This window comes from Rhinolophus sinicus, chromosome 3, assembly GCF_057876585.1.
Source record: "Rhinolophus sinicus isolate RSI-liver-muscle chromosome 3, RSI-T2T, whole genome shotgun sequence".
NCBI classification, from domain to species: Eukaryota; Metazoa; Chordata; class Mammalia; order Chiroptera; family Rhinolophidae; genus Rhinolophus; species Rhinolophus sinicus.
The window spans coordinates 201721547-201743597 of record NC_142503.1 but is presented as its reverse complement, the minus strand read 5'-3'; positions in this window follow the sequence as shown (position 1 = coordinate 201743597).

Below are 22051 nucleotides of genomic sequence, written 5' to 3'. Positions count from 1 at the left end.
GTGTCTGTCTGGGCCTCCGTCTCTCTCTGTCCAGGTCTGAGACACCTACCCTGAGGCCCAAGCTGCCCCCAGTGCTGTGTCACCGGGGCTCCTAGCCCAGGCCATTCCCACACCCCACGCCTGACCCCAAGGGGCTCCTCAGCCCCCCCCATGCTGCCCCTCCTTCCTGAGGAGGGGCCTCCATCAGGAGCTGAGAGCTTGGGGGCTCTGCCCAGACCAAGGAGGTGCTGGGCAACCTCACCCCCACTACGAACCCCACACAGGCCTGACTGTCTGGCACACATATGCACATGTGTGTGCACCCATATGCACCAAGACACATGCACATGTTGTGCATATGTGTGCACATGTGTGTATATTCACACACTCATGCATTCACACTCAGACATGTGCATACACCCGTGTGACATACAGACACACATGCCTTCACACTCAGATATGTGCATACACGTGTGTGACATGCAGGCACACATGTACACACAGGCCCACACGGGATGCCATCCCAGTCATCGTCCACTATTGTGGCTACATCATGAGTGGACATCCGTGCCAGCTGTGCTGGGGACATAGGCCACCCTTGCCTGCCCTGTCACTGCCTGGGGGACCGTGGGTCATGCATGCAGGGACCAGGAGGCCTGGAGGGTGGACGGAGCTCTTGTGCTGGGGGTGATAGCGACACACACCCACGGGAGGTGTCCACGCCACTTGCCTTGTGCACACTCATGTGCTCACGTGCATGTGCACACTCAGGCACATGCAGAAGGTGGGCCCAGTGGTGCCTCCACAGCCAGAGCCAAGGGCAGAGTTGTGAGGCTACAGTGACAGGACTGCACAGCGACACAGAGCCGGGCAAGGGTCAGCTCTTGCCACCAGGGCAGCCAGTGCTGGAGCCATGGTGTATCCACGCGTATGTGTTTGTGTGTGTTGTGTGTGCACACACATGGTGTGTGAGTGTGGAGCAGATCCCTGCCTATCACTGAGCACCACTTTCCATCTGTCCCCTCAGCCAACAGGACTGATGTTCTGGAAGATTCCATCTGACAGAGTCCTGGACCACACTTAGGACAGGCATCCCAGCCTCCAGGCCTCCCCACAAGGACATGACCCAGGCCTGGGCCCCACACACTGCCCAGGGCAGGGGCCACACACCCTGGGGCCCCCAGGACCCTCACGGTCCCCCACAGGGGAGGCTGACATGCAGCTCGCCCCCTCCCCCAAGCCCAGTCTGAAAAACAAGGCCCTTGGGCTGCCTTGGCTCCCACCCCCACCCTACACACAGGCACAAACACACACTTGCAAATATGTCTAAAAACACCGAGGATGGGAACCGCAGGGCAGGTGGCGACTCGGATGGAAAGTCCCACACGCCCCTGAGACCGAAACAGCTGAGCCAGAACCCAGGGAACATTTGCATTGAGGTTGGGGGTTGGGGCCAGCTGGTTGGGAGAACTCCTGACCATTTTCCTCCCTGGCCTGGACACCACCCCCAGGAGACCAGGCCTGTGCCGTGGCCAGGCCCGCAGTGACCAGGCCCCCAGGGTACTTCCCAGAGGAATGCCTGGTGGAGGGGGACACCTGGGTGGGGAGGGAGCAAGGTCCCTGGCACCTTGGGTAGTGGACTTTGCAGGCCATCTGGAGACAAAACTCCTGGCCCACAGCCAGGTCCCACCAACCCCCTCATTCTGACTGCCACTGTCCCTCACAGCCCATCCTGCCACCAAAGCTGTCCATGCTGTGCCCAGAATAGGAGCTAGCCACTCCACCTCCAAGATTCAGGCTGCAGCCTCTCAGGTGGGCACCCAGCCGCACCCCGGCCCCCAGGACCCTCTGGGCCTGCCCCAAATGGCGACCCTGGGGGCAGACCTGCCCTTGTCCCCAGTGGGCTGTGGAGGCCCCTGTGAGACCACACCCTGCACACAAGGGCTCCATCACCCACACACCAAGACACCGGAGGACCAGCAAGGGTGTGGTGGTCATGGTGAAGGGCACCCCTGGGGAGGCCCACGTCTGAGGACACAGTGCAGGGGGGTCCTGGCTAGGCAGGCAGTCCCCACCCCCAGCCTCCCAGAAGCAGGGGTCTGTGCCTGCGCCCACATCGCCAAGCAGACCCAAGCCCTCCAGGGAAGACCCTTAAATCTGAGGGAAGGGTCCTGGGAGGACCCCAGGGAGGACCCCTAGGGTATGGCCTGGGCGACAGGGGTCAGTGGGGTAGCCCCTCCTTACACACACAGTCTCCCACACAGGCTTGCACAGACAGAGAGACACAATCAAACAGAGATATACACAGACACAGACACACACAGACACAATCACACAGAGACACAATCACAGAGAGACACACAGAGAGACATAGAGACACAGAGAGACACAGACACAGAGAGACACAGACACACAGAAAGACACACAGAGATTCAGAGACACACAGAAACACAGACACAAAATCACACAGAGACACAGACACACAAAGATGCAGAGACACACAGAGAAAGAGAGACACACAGAGATGTACAGAGAGACACACACACAGAGACACAGAGAGACACACAGATACACAGAGATGCAGAGACACACACAGAGACAGAGATACAGAGAAACACAGAGACACAATAACACAGAGACACAACAACACAGAGACACAGAAGTGCACACACACAGAGACACATAGAGACACAGAAACACAGAGAGACACACAGAGATTCAGAGACACACAGACACACAGAGACACAGACACACACAGAGAGACAGAGAGACATACAGAGACACAAAAAAGACACAGAAATGTAAACACACTCAGGCATTCAGACACACTACTGGACACACACACTGACACACAGGTGTTGACACACAGATATACTCACAGACCCCACAGGCTCAAACACACATACAGGCACTTGTGGCCTGTCAGATAAACATGAAGTCACACTAGCAAACAGACAGATACACACGCAGGCACACTCCCAGACACTCACATGCTCTCAAAGGCTCAGTCACCACAACTATGTGGACACCATGCACACACACACACTCAGGCACACACTGCTTCCACAGACTCACATGGAGCTGGGAGCACGCACTCCATCATGCTCACCAGTCCCACAGGCTCACTCACATGGGCTCACACAGCTCACACAGCTCACACTGGCTCACACGGCTCAGACAGGCTCACACAGCTCACACAGCTCACACAGGCTCACATAGCTCACACAGCTCACACAGTTCACATGGGCTCACACAGGCTCACACAGCTCACACAGGCTCACACGGCTCAGACAGGCTCACACAGCTCACACAGCTCACACAGGCTCACACGGCTCAGACAGGCTCACACAGGCTCACACAGCTCACACAGGCTCACACGGCTCAGACAGGCTCACACAGCTCACACAGCTCACACAGGCTCACACAGGCTCACACAGGCTCACACGGCTCACACAGGTTCACACAGCTCAGACAGGCTCACACAGGCTCACACAGCTCACACAGCTCACACAGCTCACACAGGCTCACACAGCTCACACAGCTCACACAGGCTCACACAGCTCACACAGCTCACACAGCTCACACAGGCTCACATAGCTCACACAGCTCACACAGGCTCACACAGCTCACACAGCTCACACAGGCTCACATAGCTCACACAGGCTCACACAGCTCACACAGCTCACACAGCTCACACAGGCTCACACGGCTCAGACAGGCTCACACAGCTCACACAGGCTCACACGGCTCAGACAGGCTCACACAGGTTCACACAGCTCAGACAGGCTCACACAGGCTCACACAGCTCACACAGCTCACACAGCTCACACAGGCTCACACAGCTCAGACAGGCTCACACATGCTCACACAGGCTCACACAGGCTCACACAGCTCACAAAGGCTCACACATGCTCACACAGGCTCACACAGGCTCACACAGCTCACACAGCTCACACAGCTCAGACAGGCTCACACAGGCTCACACAGCTCACACAGCTCACACAGCTCACACAGGCTCACACGGCTCACACAGGCTCACACGGCTCACACAGGCTCACACAGCTCACACAGCTCACACAGCTCACACAGCTCACACAGGCTCACACAGGCTCACACAGCTCACACAGGCTCACACAGCTCAGACAGGCTCACACAGGCTCACACAGCTCACACAGCTCACACAGGCTCACACAGGCTCACACAGCTCACACAGGCTCACACAGGCTCACAAAGGCTCACACAGTTCACACAGCTCACAGATGCTCACACAGGCTCACACAGCTCACACAGCTCACACAGGCTCACACAGTTCACACAGCTCACACAGCTCACACAGCTCACACAAGCTCACACGGCTCAGACAGGCTCACACAGGCTCACACGGCTCACACAGCTCACACAGCTCACACAGCTCACATGGGCTCACACAGCTCACATGGGCTCACACAGGCTCACACAGGCTCACACAGGCTCACACAGGCTCACACAGCTCACACAGCTCACACAGGCTCAGCCAGGCTCACACAGCTCACACAGGCTCACACAGCTCACACAGGCTCACACGGCTCAGCCAGGCTCACACAGGCTCACACAGGCTCACACAGGCTCAGACAGACACTGTCACTCGCAGAGGCACATGGATAGTATGGTGCTGGGTGGGCCCAGTGGGACTTCTGAGGAACAAGAGAGAACACTGCTCAGCCCAGAGACCCCCAGGCCTGGTCCTCAGGCAACCCTTTGGGGGCAGGGCTTCATTCTGGGGACTTGGGGACCCCAGCTGGGCACAGAGATGCACATCCAGGAAGGAACATATCTGTGTTGGGCTGAGCCTGCAGCCGGGGCCCCAGACACATAACCCCACACCCAGAAACCCCCAGATACCTGGGCACTCGCCTCCCAACACAGAAGACATGCAGGGCACACATGAGGCATGGACACACAGCCATGCTGACACGCACTCACACACCCCAGGCAGCCCTCTGAGGCCCCAGGGTGACCCATGAGGCCGGGCACCCAGGGCTACAGTCCAGCTGCCTGGGTCTGTCTCCTCTGCCAGCAGCTCCCTCAGCTCCCATCTGTCACCCTGGGGATAGTTCTAGAACCCAGGCTGACCACAACCTCCAGTGCTCTGGGGGTGATGCCTGGCCAGACCCTGCCTCCTCCACAGCCAGCTCAGCCCCTCAGCCCCTGGCTCCCCACACTGGCTGTGGACGTGTGCCCCAGGCAGGATCCATGTGGAACTTGAGCGCCCAGCCCAAGGGCAGCAGGTACAGACATGGTCACTGCTGCCCTCACGGCACCCCTGCTGAGCCCTGGGGCCAGCCTGGACACTTGCCTAGGAAATGTCCCAGTCACAGCTGACACCCTTGGTCGGGCCCCAGCACCTGGTTTTTCTGCCAGAGCGAGGGCAGTCCTGACCCAGCAGGCCATGCACAGCAGAGGCTGAGCTGGCCCCACTCACTGGGCCCTGACCCCCCCTCCCCAGGGCTGTGTAAGCCTGTGTGAGCTGTGTGAACTGTGTGAGCCTGTGTGAGCTGTGTGAGCTGTGTGAGCCTGTGTGAGCCTGTGTGAGCTGTGTGAGCTGTGTGAGCCTGTGTGAGCCTGTGTGAGCCTGTGTGAGCTGTGTGAGCTGTGTGAGCCTGTCTGAGCTGTGTGAGCCTGTGTGAGCTGTGTGAGCCTGTGTGAGCCTGTGTGAGCTGTGTGAGCTGTGTGAGCCTGTGTGAGCCTGTGTGAGCTGTGTGAGCTGTGTGAGCCTGTGTGAGCTGTGTGAGCCTGTGTGAGCCGTGTGAGCCTGTGTGAGCTGTGTGAGCCTGTGTGAGCCCATGTGAACTGTGTGAGCTGTGTGAGCTGTGTGAGCCTGTGTGAGCTGTGTGAACCTGTGTGAGCCTGTGTGAGCCCATGTGAGCTGTGTGAGCTGTGTGAGCTGTGTGAGCTGTGTGAGCCTGTGTGAGCCGTGTGAGCCTGTGTGAGCTGTGTGAGCTGTGTGAGCTGTGTGAGCCTGTGTGAGCCTGTCTGAGCTGTGTGAGCTGTGTGAGCTGTGTGAGCCTGTGTGAGCCTGTGTGAGCATGTGTGAGCCTTTGTGAGCTGTGTGAACCTGTGTGAGCCTGTGTGAGCCCATGTGAGCTGTGTGAGCTGTGTGAGCTGTGTGAGCTGTGTGAGCCTGTGTGAGCCGTGTGAGCCTGTGTGAGCTGTGTGAGCTGTGTGAGCTGTGTGAGCCTGTGTGAGCCTGTCTGAGCTGTGTGAGCTGTGTGAGCTGTGTGAGCCTGTGTGAGCCTGTGTGAGCATGTGTGAGCCTTTGTGAGCTGTGTGAACCTGTGTGAGCCTGTGTGAGCCTGTGTGAGCCCATGTGAACTGTGTGAGCTGTGTGAGCTGTGTGAGCTGTGTGAGCCTGTGTGAGCTGTGTGAGCCTGTCTGAGCCGTGTGAGCCTGTGTGAGCTGTGTGAGCTGTGTGAGCTGTGTGAGCCTGTGTGAGCTATGTGAGCCTGTGTGAGCTGTGTGAGCTGTGTGAGCCTGTGTGAGCTGTGTGAGCTATGTGAGCCTGTGTGAGCTGTGTGAGCTGTGTGAGCTGTGTGAGCCTGTGTGAGCTGTGTGAGCTGTGTGAGCCTGTGTGAGCTGTGTGAGCTGTGTGAGCTGTGTGAGCCTGTGTGAGCCTGTCTGAGCTGTGTGAACCTGTGTGAGCCGTGTGAGCCTGTGTGAGCCTGTGTGAGCCTGTGTGAGCTGTGTGAGCTGTGTGAGCCTGTCTGAGCCGTGTGAGCCTGTGTGAGCTGTGTGAGCCTGTGTGAGCCTGTCTGAGCCGTGTGAGCCTGTGTGAGCTGTGTGAGCTGTGTGAGCCTGTCTGAGCCGTGTGAGCCTGTGTGAGCTGTGTGAGCCTGTGTGAGCCCATGTGAACTGTGTGAGCTGTGTGAGCTATGTGAGCCTGTGTGAGCTGTGTGAGCTGTGTGAGCCTGTCTGAGCCGTGTGAGCCAGTGTGAGCTGTGTGAGCTGTGTGAGCCCATGTGAGTGAGCCTGTGGGACTGGTGAGCATGATGGAGTGCGTGCTCCCAGCTCCATGTGAGTCTGTGGAAGCAGTGTGTGCCTGAGTGTGTGTGTGTGCATGGTGTCCACATAGTTGTGGTGACTGAGCCTTTGAGAGCATGTGAGTGTCTGGGAGTGTGCCTGCGTGTGTATCTGTCTGTTTGCTAGTGTGACTTCATGTTTATCTGACAGGCCACAAGTGCCTGTATGTGTGTTTGAGCCTGTGGGGTCTGTGAGTATATCTGTGTGTCAACACCTGTGTGTCAGTGTGTGTGTCCAGTAGTGTGTCTGAATGCCTGAGTGTGTTTACATTTCTGTGTCTTTTTTGTGTCTCTGTATGTCTCTCTGTCTCTCTGTGTGTGTCTGTGTCTCTGTGTGTCTGTGTGTCTCTGAATCTCTGTGTGTCTCTCTGTGTTTCTGTGTCTCTATGTGTCTCTGTGTGTGTGCACTTCTGTGTCTCTGTGTTGTTGTGTCTCTGTGTTATTGTGTCTCTGTGTTTCTCTGTATCTCTGTCTCTGTGTGTGTCTCTGCATCTCTGTGTATCTGTGTGTCTCTCTGTGTCTCTGTGTGTGTGTCTCTCTGTACATCTCTGTGTGTCTCTCTTTCTCTGTGTGTCTCTGCATCTTTGTGTGTCTGTGTCTCTGTGTGATTTTGTGTCTGTGTTTCTGTGTGTCTCTGAATCTCTGTGTGTCTTTCTGTGTGTCTGTGTCTCTCTGTGTCTGTGTCTCTCTGTGTCTCTATGTCTCTCTGTGTGTCTCTCTGTGATTGTGTCTCTGTGTGATTGTGTCTGTGTGTGTCTGTGTCTGTGTATATCTCTGTTTGATTGTGTCTCTCTGTCTGTGCAAGCCTGTGTGGGAGACTGTGTGTGTAAGGAGGGGCTACCCCACTGACCCCTGTCGCCCAGGCCATACCCTAGGGGTCCTCCCTGGGGTCCTCCCAGGACCCTTCCCTCAGATTTAAGGGTCTTCCCTGGAGGGCTTGGGTCTGCTTGGCGATGTGGGCGCAGGCACAGACCCCTGCTTCTGGGAGGCTGGGGGTGGGGACTGCCTGCCTAGCCAGGACCCCCCTGCACTGTGTCCTCAGACGTGGGCCTCCCCAGGGGTGCCCTTCACCATGACCACCACACCCTTGCTGGTCCTCCGGTGTCTTGGTGTGTGGGTGATGGAGCCCTTGTGTGCAGGGTGTGGTCTCACAGGGGCCTCCACAGCCCACTGGGGACAAGGGCAGGTCTGCCCCCAGGGTCGCCATTTGGGGCAGGCCCAGAGGGTCCTGGGGGCCGGGGTGCGGCTGGGTGCCCACCTGAGAGGCTGCACTTTGGAGGCTGTGGGGTCGAGCAGGCTGCTGCTGCAGCTCAGCCTGAGGGTGCACGGGGTTTGCAGTGGCTCTTGGGTTGTGTATCTTGGTTTGGGGCACTTTTCTGTCAGAATGTGAGATAGCACAATAAAAAAGGTTTTTATTTAAGAGAAAACCCTGGGCAGCGCAGGGGCATCCAGGCCAGCCATGCACACCGCAGGGACTTTGGTCCAAAGACGGAGGGTGAGAGGCTCCGGGGGCCCGTGAGCAGGAGGGACTGGGGTGGCAGAGCCCCCTCCACTGCCTTGGCCCCAAGGCCACAGACCCAGGCCTCTGAAGGCTCGGGGGACGCTGGGGGCTGCCCAGTGCAATGTCTCCCCCTGGCGGAGGCCCCACCTCCAGCTCCCTGTCCCCTCCTTGCCCTCCCCCAGAGGAGGGTCGTGGCTGGGAAGGAGGTTCTGTCATGGGGGAAGCGCCCCTCCTGGGACCCCCCCCACCCGAGTCTTCTGACCCTGCCCACCAAAGAGTCGGGTCTGGGGTCTGGTCAGGAGGGATCAGGGAGGACTGGCTGGAGGAGGGTTCACGGTCCTGCACTTAAACTGGGTCCCTCAGCTGCCTCACCCCAGGCTCTCCTCGCATGGTTAGGACAATTATTTGCTTTGTGTTTTTCTCTCTGTGTTAAAACACTGATTTCTAATACTACTGTCATAAAGTGTCAAAACCACACATATGTTGCAAACACACGCACTTTGGTGATGATGTTTTACTGAAGCGAAAGGGGGATGTGCCCCCTGGGGTCCAGGAACCTGGCAGACCTGGGCGGGTCTTCACTAGGGAGAGGACGCTGGGCACAGAGAGCTCATCTCTATCCTTCTGCACGTGTCACACGTTACCTTGGAAACATGATTAGACATGGGGGAGGGCGCTGTGTGTCAAGCAGGGTTTTGGGAACAGTCCTCCAGTCCACCCCACACTCAACACCATGACACTCTGAGAGCTGAGGGCTCTCTGACCCCAGGAGGACAGAGGGGCAGCAGGGCGGGGCTGGAAACAGGGTAGAGGGAGATGGAGGGGCAGGGAAACGGGGGCCCAGAGGGAAGAGGGGACAGATGGGAGGAGGTGTGGGCGACTGGGGAGGGGAGGAGACTGGGGGGCAGGAGGGCAGGGAGCAGGGCGGCTCCCCCGTCGGAGCCTCTGCCTCCCCCCCCCCCCCCCCCCCCCCCCCGTGGCCTCTGTCCCAGCCTCTCCGCAGGCATGGTCATTGCTTTTAGGGTTTGCAGGGGGAGCCCTCGTCCTAGAGTGGCTCTCCCCAGAAGGAAGTGCAGACTTCCCCACACACGGAGCCTGAGCCTGGGGTGCTTCTGCCCTGTCATCGCCTCCCCACGCCCAGGACGAGCCCGTGGTCTGCGGCTCTATGACCAGGGCACTGCAGGGCCCGTCTGCAGGGCCCTTTGGGGGGGGGGGGGTTGACCCTTTCTTTCTCCCAGGTCACTTTGCCAAAAAAAAGGGGACAATTTTAAGTTGTTTTAAGTCCAGTAGTTTGAGCAGTTTCACCAGGACGGTGGTTCAGGGTGTCAGCTGTGCTGTGCTGGTAGAAACAAAGCCCCAGGTTGTTTGTCCTTGGTGTGCCATTTCCTGAGGTTACTGTGACCCCTTCCACCGAAGAGGCCTACAGGTCAGGACGTGGCTGACGCGGTGTGACCCAGCAAACCAGCAAACACTGGGCTGACGGGCTCTGTCACTGTCAAGGGGCAGGACAAGGAAAGGGAGACCTGAGGGCCCTCCGGGTGTGCAGGGACTGGGGTCCCCGAAGTCCCAGGGCTTCAGGACATGCTCCTAGCCCCGGGCACAAACACACATGTGCCACGACACAGCTCCACACATGTGTGCACATCTGACAGTTGAGAAGCAGCCTCTGGTGGGGGGGTCCTATAGCCCCTGCAATCTGGAATGTGAGTCCCTGTCACCAAAGGACCTGGCCCCCTCCTGGCTGCCACCATCAGACCCTCCACCTGCTGGCCAAGTGGCCCACGGGCCCAGACTCTGTCCCCTCCCCCCTTGGCAGGGACCAGGCACTGAGCTCCTGCCCCACTGGGACCCCCCACACACACTCCAGAGGTGCCCAGGACAGGACCAGTGACCAGAAGTGTGGTCCCCTGGTCCTGTCTCCCAAACACTGCCCTCAGGGTGCACGCTCACCAGACACAGACAACTCAGCCCCCGATGGCTGTCCTATTGTGGTGAGTCCAGCCTGGCGGGGACGGGATCAAGATGAGCCTGGGGCTAGAGTCAGGTGGCCTAAGGCCAGGGTCAGGTGGCCTGGGGCTGGCCTCCATGCAGACGGGACCCCTCTGGCCCTCTCAGGACCACCATGCCCAGGCCGGCAGCTCTCAACTGGACATCAGCGCCCTGCATGCGCACCGCTCTGCTGCCCCCGTGTGGCCATCAGCAGCATGGCACGCCCTTGAGCGACAGGAGGCTCTTCCCAGACCTGAGGCTGAGGCAGGTGGGGGCAGGGGAGCAGATTCAGTAGGGAGGGCAGGTGGGGGCAGAGGGCGGTGGGGAGGGGCCACGCCAGGGCAGAGGGCAGGGGGCAGAGGTTAGCAGGGAGGGCAGGTGGGGGCAGGGGCGGTGGGGAGGGGCCACGCCAGGGCAGAGGGCAGGGGGCAGAGGTTAGCAGGGAGGACAGGCGGAGGCAGAGGGCAGAGGGCCATGGGGAGAGGGCATGTGGGCGCAGAGGGAAGAGGGCAGGCGGCATGGTGTCTGGGGTCTGCCTGGGACAGTGGGCAGTTCTGGATTCCTTCCTCACCCCAAGCCCTTTCAGTGGCTGTGGCCTCAGATGTTCTTATAACAAACTTACAGGGAGGGTCACACCAGGTACCAGGCACACCCGGGGGCACTGGGTACCTATGCTGTCAGGTGTGTACATTGCAGGTGTGTCTGCTGTCCTGATGGCTCCAGGCCCAGCCCGGCCTGAGAGGTGAGGCCTGGGTGCTTTGCTAGCTGGTCAGTGGTGTGTTGTATTTATCATTGCAGTTTGGGGGGACGCTCCCCAAGGCCCATGCCCCATATTGCCCCACAGGGTGACATCCCGGGTTCCACTCAGCATTCCTGTCCCAGGTTCAGTTGCGGCAGGTCCCAGCAGACAGTCATCCCCGGGTGTCCCCTCAGAGCACATTTGGCAACACAGGTGTGTGGCCACGGCCCCCACAGTCGTGTTTCTGCAGTGACCACAGAGCAAGGCTCAGGAGCCCCCTGGTGGCCATCCTGTGCCATGGTAGTTCTGTCATTTCCCAGTCACCAGACCCCGCCCCGACAGCTGCTGCAAGTGTGGGCTCTGGGGACACCTGGTGAGCAGTCTGACATAGGCTCGGGGGTCTGCCAGGAGCTTCAACCACATTTGGGCTCAGGTTGGGGCTGAGGTCAGCACTCCTCCTGGCCAGGACTCAGTTCGGGGCCAGCTCACAGCCACTCCGAGACAGGCTAACTCCCCCGCTGGACAAGGGCAAAGGCCCCACCCCCACTCCCAGGGCACAGCTATCAGGCACTGCTCCAGGTGCTATGGCCCAGAGCCAGGCCAGTCCCAGCTCAGCCCTGGCTCTGGTGAGGAAAAGGTCCCCTTAGTGCCCCACAGCCCCAGGCAGGTAGGAAGCAGGACCCACCATGCCCAGGCCCCTAAGCACCCACGGCCACACTGCTGTGGCTGGTCCTGCTGGCTGGTCCTCCAGGGGCCTGGCACACGCAGGCCTCGGTCGCCTTGGAGGCTGCCCTACACGGGGTGTTCAGACCTCAGAGGCAAACCTCAAAGAATACGCACAGGTGGAGATCTGAGCAACGGAGCACACGAACAAAGAAAATCATAGTGAAGCAAAACCAGGACGCCTCCGCGAGCAAGACCCCAGGACAGGAGGCTGTACGGAGCAGGACCTCAGGAAGGGCCAGTTATTAGAATCACTAGATACGGAGTACACCGTGTGTGGTTAACTTCTTAATTAAAGTGTTCGCGTGGGACTAGGAAACAAGAAGATGACTTTAAATGATCCAGTAGATTTGGAAAGAACTTCTGGACAATGAGATGCCTGGCGTTGGAATCGAGACCCATGGGACAGACAGCACAGGGGACACAGCTGTAGGGAGAGTCCCTGAGGTGGAAGAAAAGTCAAAGACGACATACAGGGAGGGGAAGAGGCAGTGACTGGGCATTTGCAACAGTGATGGAAGGCCGGACTCACATACTCTGAACCCCACCAAACCCCAAGCAGGAGGAGGAACCCGTCAGCTCCAGTGGGCGGCTGCCTCAGCCTAGGGGCTGCGATACAGCCTAGTGTCTCCAGTCCTGACGCTGAGGGCTCAGGTCAGGTCTCAGGAGGGCGGGGCCTCGCTCCTGGGCGTGCAGCCGGCCCCCTTCTCCCTGTGCCGACATGCTTGTCCCTCTGTGTGTGTGTCCTGACCTTCTCTTCTTATCCGACCCTAGTCAGACTGGATTAGGACCCACCCTAGTGACCTCATTTTACCTTACTCACCTCTTTAAGGCCCTGTCTCCACATACAGTCACGTTCGGAGGTCCCAGGGGTTAGGAATTCAACATGAATTTGGGAGCACAATTCCACTCATAACACTAAATAAAAATAAAATGCATGTCCTGACATTTTGAGATGAACCTGCCAACTCCTGTGGCAGAGGATTTAGAAAATTCAGACAGAAGGGCAGGTGGCAGGCTTAGCCTCGGTGCAGTCAGGGCCCAGTTGGCTCAGGTCACAATGGCAGGTCAACCTGTGCTGCCACCTCCCTACAGACAGTCCCTGCTCGGCAGTGACCAAAGAGCGGAGCTCGGGCGCCCCCTGGTGGCTGTCCTGCGCCATCGCATATGCTCCAGACCGGGTGGGTTTCTGAGCCCTGGGTGGAAGAGAGGTCACAGGGACAGTGCCTCCAGTCACCCGGACAACCTTGTCCACCCACCGCCCACACCCCATAAAGCCATCTACAGGAACCAGGACACAATGAGGAGCCAGAGGGAAACAGAGAAGACCAAACACGCAGGCGACCTGGACAGTCATGGCGTGGAGCCTGCCCACAACAGGAGCACCGTCTCCGGAGGCTTCTCAGAGACAGACCGGACCCTGGACACGCGTGGGGCAGTCACGTGACGGGGGGCAGAGAGCACCTGCGCACTTATATGGTCACAGGTCTGCCTTGTGATGGGGACCCAACTCAGGAGCTACCTTGGCCAGAAGTGGGACAGCTGAGTGGAAAACAGTCAAGTTGAATAATAATCCCAAGTACAAAACAAAGGTCCACGAGTCCGTGCTGATCTAAGTAAATCACTGAATAAAAATACAAATGGGGAGAAAAGACTAGTCTCCCAGTCTCCCTGCAGAAGAAGCCACATAATTGATATAGGAGCTCCGCCCACTGGGAGGAGCCCATCCCTTAGGCGCCCACTACTTCTAGAGGTCACTGTGGAAAGGGGGAAAGAGTCAGCTTCCAGTGGAGAACCTGACAGCAGACTTCAGCCAGGTGATCAAGGTCAACATCACAGTGACCCGCCAGGTGGATACCATGTCCACACTATCCACATGCAACCCCAGCGTCATCATGAGAAAACATCAGACAAGGCCCATGGTGGGGGGTCGTCCTGCCCAGTGCTCAAAACTGTCCAGGCCGCCAAACACAAGGACAGTCTCAGAAACTGCACACCCAGAGGAGCCCAAATGACAACTAGATGTCACATGGGGTCTTCGAAGTGGTCTTGGAACAAGAAAATAATTACACTGGCTGCAAAGTAAGGAAATCTGAATAAAGTATAGATCTTAGTTAATAACGTATCAGGACAAATGTCATGAGGTAAGATGTTAATCTACGGGAACTAGGCATGGAACTCTGTACTGTCTTCCCAATTTGTCTGGGACTATAAAGCTATTCTACGTAAGGCATTTACCAAAAGTTTTAATAACCTACAAATAATAAAACCATGCTTTCCTCTCCAGCCCTGTTGCCCACTGTGACTGCCATGGGGCCTTCCCTTGGTTCACATTTTCTTGGTGTGTATTTCCCTGTCCTTGTATTTTCCAACTTCTCTGTTTTTTGTTTTGTTTTGAGTTAACTATAAAGTTAGTCTTGATTTTTTATTTCATTATAAGAATGTCCACTTTTTAATTGAGTAGTTTAAGCCATTAATACTTATTGTAATTACTAATGTATTATGTCTTACTTCTACCATCATGTTTCATTTTTTCCATTTATGGTATTTCTTTTTATTTATTTCTTCCTGGCTTCTTGCTTTCCATTGAGCAGATTTCATTATCTTTTGCTGGTTTAAAAAGTTATACTTAACGTGATTGTTTTTAAAGCTCCTTGTAATCGCCTCTCTTCATTTATAGAATTTACTAACCCTCACAGGCTCTCAGCAAGGCATGTAGGGCAGCACAATCGATGTGCCTTGATAATTCCACCCTTATCCCTGAGAGTGTTGTTATTTTTGAGAATTTTAGTGCCAGGTAATTACACACATATTTTCCTTCAGCATTTTGATGTTCTTATGTTTTTTTCAGCAACAGCTTTACTCTCCTTACTTCTGGAATTCTTCCTGCGGCAAGGACTTCTCCTGACAGGCGGGCAGCCTGGGTCTCTGTCCAGCAAGGGTTCTGAGGCCTCTTTTGCCTAAAAAATGTTTTCATTACACACTCACATTTGAATGACAGCTTCCCGGATGTAAGGTCAAAAGTGCAAAGCTCTTCTGTGATGCTTTACAGTCCTCGTCTGTCATCTCCCTGCGTCCAGTCATTGGGACGGTCTCGTATCAAGATGACTCTTACTCCTTTTTTGGGCGACCTGCTCTTCTGCTAAGACTTTTCCAGCTGTCGCTCTTTTTTTCTGATATTCTTACAGGTTGCATAATTGTGACAGGGTATGGGTTTTCCTCACTGTATATCCTTTGGAATTCTATGCAGTCTTTCATCTTTGGGGCCTGTCAGCTCTGCCGGCAGGTGCACCTGTGGGGCCCGGCGGTATCCATCCATAAGGCAGAGCTGAGGCTTGGGCGCCTCCTTGTGGCCATCTTCCACCAGTGCAAGTCCCGGCAGCGGTGCCCTAGCCAGGTGGGGCTCTCAGGGAGGTGAGCTTTGTGGGCAGGCCCACCTGCCAGAATAAATGTCCCCTCTTCTCCTTCCACCCAACCCTGCTCGTGGTCAAGTCCCAGTGTCATGTCACTTGGTGGGGAGGCCCACCCTGACAGCCCCACCCACCCTGCTGTCCCCTGCACCTGTATGACACCTATATTCACACAGGCAGAGCGTCTCCTCCTGGGAAATGCAAGCCAGCACAGCGTCAGCACCCGGAGACAGCTGGGGTGGGGGCCCTTAGGTGCGTCCCACACAGGATTGGGCACGTACACGCCCGTGAGTAACTTACCAGCACAGATCCTGTGCAGCCTCTGCTGTCATCTGTCACTCCCCACAGTGTTGTGTGTCCCTGCACAGCACAGCCCACCTCCCACGTCCGTGACCCTTGGGTGAGGCAGCCTTTCTGCGGTAGCCTGCGCGCAGCCTCGAAATTGTCCGTGACTTGTCACCACCGTGTGAGTACCATTTCCAATGCTCTCCACTTCCAGCCTACGTCACATAAACTACGTTCTCTTCCAAAACCCCATGAACATAAGAATTCTGACAAGAGTAAACGCTTGTCTGTCCTTCCACACAGCGGGCCCTGTCCTGAGTGTCACAAAGGGCTCCCCATTTAACCTCCACAGCACCCAGCTTAAGGATGGGGACACAGAGGCACAGAGATGAGGAGATGCCCCCGGGTCGCACTAAACTGACAAGGGCCGGTGGGAAGCAGGATGTGGTACAGGGAAGTGTGGAGTCTGCCTGCGGGGACATGGGGAGTGAGTCAAAGGCTGAAACCGAAGCCAGCAGCAGAGGACACACAGCGAGCCCGTTGTCACCACAGCGCCCGGGCAGCAGCATGGTGACAGCGGGTCCTGTGGGCTGAGAGCAGAGGGCTGGCCGGCCGGGATGGCAGAGCAGGCACTGGACCCCCAGCAGGGATGGCACGTCCCAGGGTAAGCACAAGCTCAACTTGACCAGAAACTCGGAAACTTCTGGGAGCTGCTTTGGAACTTGGGGAAGGAGGTCACCCTTCCATACTTTTGGCCGGAATTGTCACTCTGCTAATGTCACCCTGCCCAGCAGAGTTGGGCTCGAGCACTTGCATTTCAGGCCGCTTAGTCTAGGCAGCGAGGCAGCTGCACACGGCCAATCACAGTGACTGCCACAGAGCGTCACTGCAGACAGAGGCGTGGAGTGACATGGGGACTGAGGGAGCTTCTGCCCACAACCCCTTCGGGTCTGGTTGGACACGTCAGTGACGCGGGACCAGAGTGAAGCCAAGAGGAGCAGTGCAGGGCCGGTGGGCCGCTCAAGGGTATGCCGTCCTCCGTGTGTGGCCCAGATGGCTCTCAAACCCGTGCCAAACGTCCCAGCAGGAAGGGGGTCGGGGGTCTTCATCCAGCAACAGAGCCTCCAGCTAATGGAGGAGAGGGGCACTGGTGGCTCTGGAGAGAAGCTCTGAGAATGTTCTTCCGCTGCAGGCCACATGGACCCTGGAGAGGGCTCAGGGGCTAGGGACACAGTGACATTGCAAACACGTGACGTGCACTAATAAATTGACACAGACAATTCACAGTGAAAGAACAACTGAATTTTGCGTTTTTAAAGTAAACCAAAAACCTAAACTATAGCTAGCTGAGGTGGGATAGGGTTCAACTGGCATTAAAGTGGCCAAAACCCCTGATGACCAGCAAGGAGGACAAGTGTGACCTTTTTAGGAAAACTGGTAGTTATGTGTTCAAGTGTAAGCTCAATGGAGCATGGTCCACCCACAAATGGGACGTCACTCAGCCTTAAAGAGGATGGACACTCTGATACCTGCTAAGACATGCATGGACCTGAGGACACTATATTAAGTGAAATAAGGCAGACACACAGGGACAAACCCCATGTGATCCACTCATACGAGGTCCCTGGAGGAGTCAGGTCCAGAGACAGGAAGTATATGGTGGTGCTGGGATTGGGTGAGGCGGGATGGGGACACAGTGTTAATGGGGACAGAGGTTCAGATTGGGACAATGAGAAAGTTCTGGAGACGGATGGTGGGGATGGTCACACAACAGTGAATGTGCTTAATGCCACTGAGCTGTGCATTTAAAATCGGTTAAAATGGTAATTTTCGTGTTATGTGTATTTTACCACAATGAAAAATTCAGTGGGGCCGGCCCGGTGGTTCAGGTGGTTAGAGCTCTGTGCTCCTGACTCCGAAGGCTGCCGGTTCAATTCCAACATGGGCCAATGGGCTCTCAACCACAAGGTTGCCGGTTCGACTCCCACAAGGGATGGTGGGCTGCACCCCCTGCAACTAACAACGGCAACTGGACCTGGAGCTGGGCTGTGCCCTCCACAACTAAGATTGAAAGGACAACAACTGACTTGGAAAAAAGCCTGGAAGTACACACTGTTCCCCAATAAAGTCCTGTTCCTTTTCCCCAATAAAATCTTTAAAAAAAAAAAAAAAAAAAAATCAGTGAATATATGCCGCCCTCAAAAAAATTCAGAGGTGAATTTTTAACTCTATTTTCCAAACCAGCAGAGGATAAAAAGTATGAAAAACGTGACAAATCCAATGGACTGGGGGGGGGGGGGGGAATAAGAACACACACACGCTCACACATTCACACACGTACATGCACACACACACTGAGTGGTGGAAAGAATACATCAGAATTCAGTTAATGTGCCTTGAGCTTGCCCTTTCAGAGACTCCCACATAGGACTTAAATAATAAAGTCCACCCTTGAACCCAAACCAGTCGGAGTGTCTTGTCCAGCAGCTGCTGTTATAAGACATGACAGACAGGTGGCTTGAACAGCAGACACTGCCCTCTACAGTCCTGGAGGCTGGAGGCTGGGGTCTGGTGTCAGCACACCAGGTCCCTAAGCAGGGAAGGTGAGCTCTGGTCCCTTCCTCTTCTTACAAGGGCACCAACCCCAGCACTGGGCCACATTCACGACTGTCTAATTGCATGACATCCCAAACACCCCTTCCTAATAGCATCTCACTGGAGGTCACACCTTCAACATATGGGTTTGGGGGCACACAATTCAGTCCAGAGCAGAGACTTTGAGAATAAAGGTGGGGAACATATCATGAAAACACAAAGCAAAGCGAAGCTCGCAGAACAATTCTATCAGGAGGAAAGCACATATAGTGATGAGAGACACTCAGAGTGACAAAGGTGCCGTGACCACTGAGACCCCACCTAAACTTAGTGCAAAAGTGACAGAAGTGAAGGACAGACACAGTCACATGTGGGGTTCCAAGCAAACAACTTGGCCCAGAACCAAGAGCTCACTCAGACAACAGAAGCAGTGACTCACCTCCCTCGGTAGGTGACACATGAAGCAGGTGAGGATGGAGTGGATTCCACATGGGCCGCTGGGTTGAGGGGAGGCACGGGGATGGTCCCAAGGAAATCCAGGCCTTGTCACCATGAAGGCGCGGCCACTGTGTGGCCATGGCAATGCCCAGCGGGCATCCTCCTCACCTGTCTTGGCCTCTGTCTGGCAGCCAGGCCACTTCCTCCTGCCTCCTGCCTGACACCTCCACCTGTGTCAGGACTGGGTCACAGACGCCCGATAGCACATCAGACAGTATTTCTGGGGGTGTCTATGAGGGTGTGGGGGAAGGAACTACCATCTGTCTGGATGGACTGAGTAAAGCAGGTGCCTCCCCAGTGCAGGTGGCCTCACCCAACCTGCTGGAGGCAGGATGGAACCAAAGGCAGAGGACAGAGGGTCCGCTCTCCCCTAACTGCCGAGCTGGGACCTGGGTCTTCTCCTGCCCTCAGCGCTCCTGGTTCCAGGGCCTTCAGACCCGCCTGGGATTTGCACCACCGACTCCCCGGGGCCTCCAGCTGCAGATGGCAGCTCATGGGACCACTCGGCCTCCATAATCACGTGAGACACGTGGATACAAAGGGAGCAACTTAGTAGACCCCCACAAGCTCGGGGGGGGCACATGACAGGCCTGACAAGCTCAGTGACCGAAGTGACCACACAGGATGGTCTGAACATCAAAATTCCTAACTAAAGGCGGGTAGTGGCAGGTAGTCACGTCCTAGACCTGTAGCTTCCTTGACAAAGGTCACTCTTTACCTGAAGTGAGCCTGTCTGTTGTCTTTTTGCATCTAAGATAACATACCTTTGAAATGTCAGAGGAATCTCCTTCCCTAGACCCCTCAGGGCACAACCTCCCCCCAGAGCCCACACCACAGACCCCCTCACTGTTACTTTGTTGTTCCCATACCATCTCCATGTGCTTAAGTGTTCATTGTTGTCCGTCCTGTACCCACCCATGTAAAGGAGTGTGTGTCTCTGTTTTAGTTTTTATCCAAACAAGGATGGCAAGGGCAGAGATCTCCCCGCTTTGCTTCCTCCCACCCCCTTAACCTACCACCCAAGGATTCCATGTAACCCCCCTTATGTCTCCTCCTTTGACTCTAATGTAAAAAATAAACTGCAAAACTGCCATTCTCTGGAGCATTTTGTCAATCTGTTGAGATCCTGCTTCCCAGAAATCATCAGTTTGGCTCTATAAATTCATAAAACTCTTCCACAGATTTGGACATTCGTTCATCTACAGCCAACCCCTCGTACTAGATCCTTTTCTGTGTGTAGAAGTTATATTGGGCTTTTATTATTATGAAGCTGTTTTGCTACAGGAAATGTGCCTCGAAGTGGAGGAAGTTGGGGTGCTTGCTATCTTTTCGAGTGACCGAGTGGTATCTGCTGTGTGATGGGACCTACAAGCAGGTGAAGGTGGGCCCCAGGAGGGGGACACAGGACCCCCACTTTTTAGTGGGGGGAGTTGGCCAGGTCTGGCCCTAGGCTGTGGCTTCCAGAACTTCCAAAGGACACAGAGCAGCTTGCGGCTTGCTGCCGGGGTCACTGGGGAGCGGACTGAGTAACCTGGTGACTCAGACCAAGTGGGCTGCCTCAGTGTCGGTGCAGCTGGACATTTCCTTGGGGATGTCAGTGTGCGCTGGTATCATTGAGAATGCCAACAAGGGGACTGACCACATGGTCACAGGCAGTGTGCGAGCTCCTGGCTCGCCACAGTAGAGTCTCCTGGTTAGGTCTGAGGGCTGGTCAGCTGTGCCGTGCACCTACCCACAGCCCATCCCCCTGGGACTTGGCAGAAGAGCCAACACACATGTGTGGTGCCCGTGCTCTGCCACGAGGAACATGGTCCTCTGCCTTTGGCTCCACTGGCACCCAGGGCTCAAACCCCAGACCTGACAAGTCACAGCACCCCATTTCCTGTGGCCAGCCATTTGCACAGAGGTTGCCGTGGAGACCAGATCCGGATGGGGGCCCGAGGGGACTGTACTGGGACCTGTGAGGTCTTCCTGCCAATAAGAGATGAGCAGGAGGAGCTCAGCCCTCCCCGTCCTACATTTGGGTGTGTTCTCCAGACGACGTGAGTGTCATGCTGCTGTGAGCCTTGGCACGACCCAGGGGGACATCACTCACCCTCCAAGCTGGGACATAAAGGTGGACAGAGCCTGGGTCCTGTGTGACGGGGCCACCCTGCGAAGGTGTGCCTCAAACTCTGCCCTCAAGGCCACAGTCTGATCTCCCACCTAACAGCAAGCTGACTCTAAGCTCTTTGGAGGGGCTGTCAAGCTGGGACTTTTAGAACAGGGTTAATGATGCCTGGTTCCCCAGGTGACAGAGGGGCTCCAGCTGGAGCCAACGGCGAGCAGCAAGGCTGGCTCCAGGACCTCACAGGTGTCTAGGCACCTCAGGTCCCGACGGGGCCAGCACCCCAGGCATCTGGAAATGGGGCTGTCGGCCAGGATGGTCAAGTGGAGAAGGGCGGGTCCCAATCTGAGGTGCTGGCCTAGATCACCGTGTCCCAGTTTTGTCCTCCAACCCTCTTATGTGCCGAGGTCGGGGGAGGACTGTGAGGAGGTGGCATCTGACCTTGTCTGGGAGGAGGATGGCAAGGGCAGAAGGATGGAGGTGGGCCAGCCCCCAAGGGGACCCTGACCCACTCTGCCTCTGCCCCGCTCCTCCCCCACCGCACCCACTGCCCCCCTCCAGGCCAAACCTCCCCGAGGACTGGCCGCACCAGCCCCACTGTCCTGCCCACTCACTTGTGAACTCGCTCCAGTGGGATGTCCACCCCGCAACCTACGGGCACTGCTCTGCCAAGTCGCCAGTGGCCTCCTGCTTGACTGACGGGCATCTCCGTCCACCCCGCACTGGACACCTGCCCCGTCCACCTGGCCGTTCCCCCGGCCCCCACAGCCCCTCTGGCTCTTGCTGTTTCTTTCTCCGTCTGACCCTGAGTCGAGAGAGGCCTCAGCCGTCGTGGGCTGAGGACCTGACCTATCCCAGGTCCTCTTCTACAATGGGCACCAACACCCAAATGCCCAGTTGTCCTGACGTGCAATTCCGATCCCTCCAAAATGCCAGTGTGACCTCCCGCCCCGCGTGCAGTCCTGCGTGTCAGTCAGCGTCCCCGGTGGTCAGGCCTGGGGTACCTCCTCGTGTCCTCCCTGACCTTCCCCCACATCCAGGTGGTCCCTAATCCCATAGCTCCGCACCCTGCTGACTTCCTTGGGCAGTCTCACTGGGGCGCCTGCTTTCCTCACACGGTGGCCTCCTCTGGCATGGATCCGATCACACCATTCCCACTGAGAACAGCTT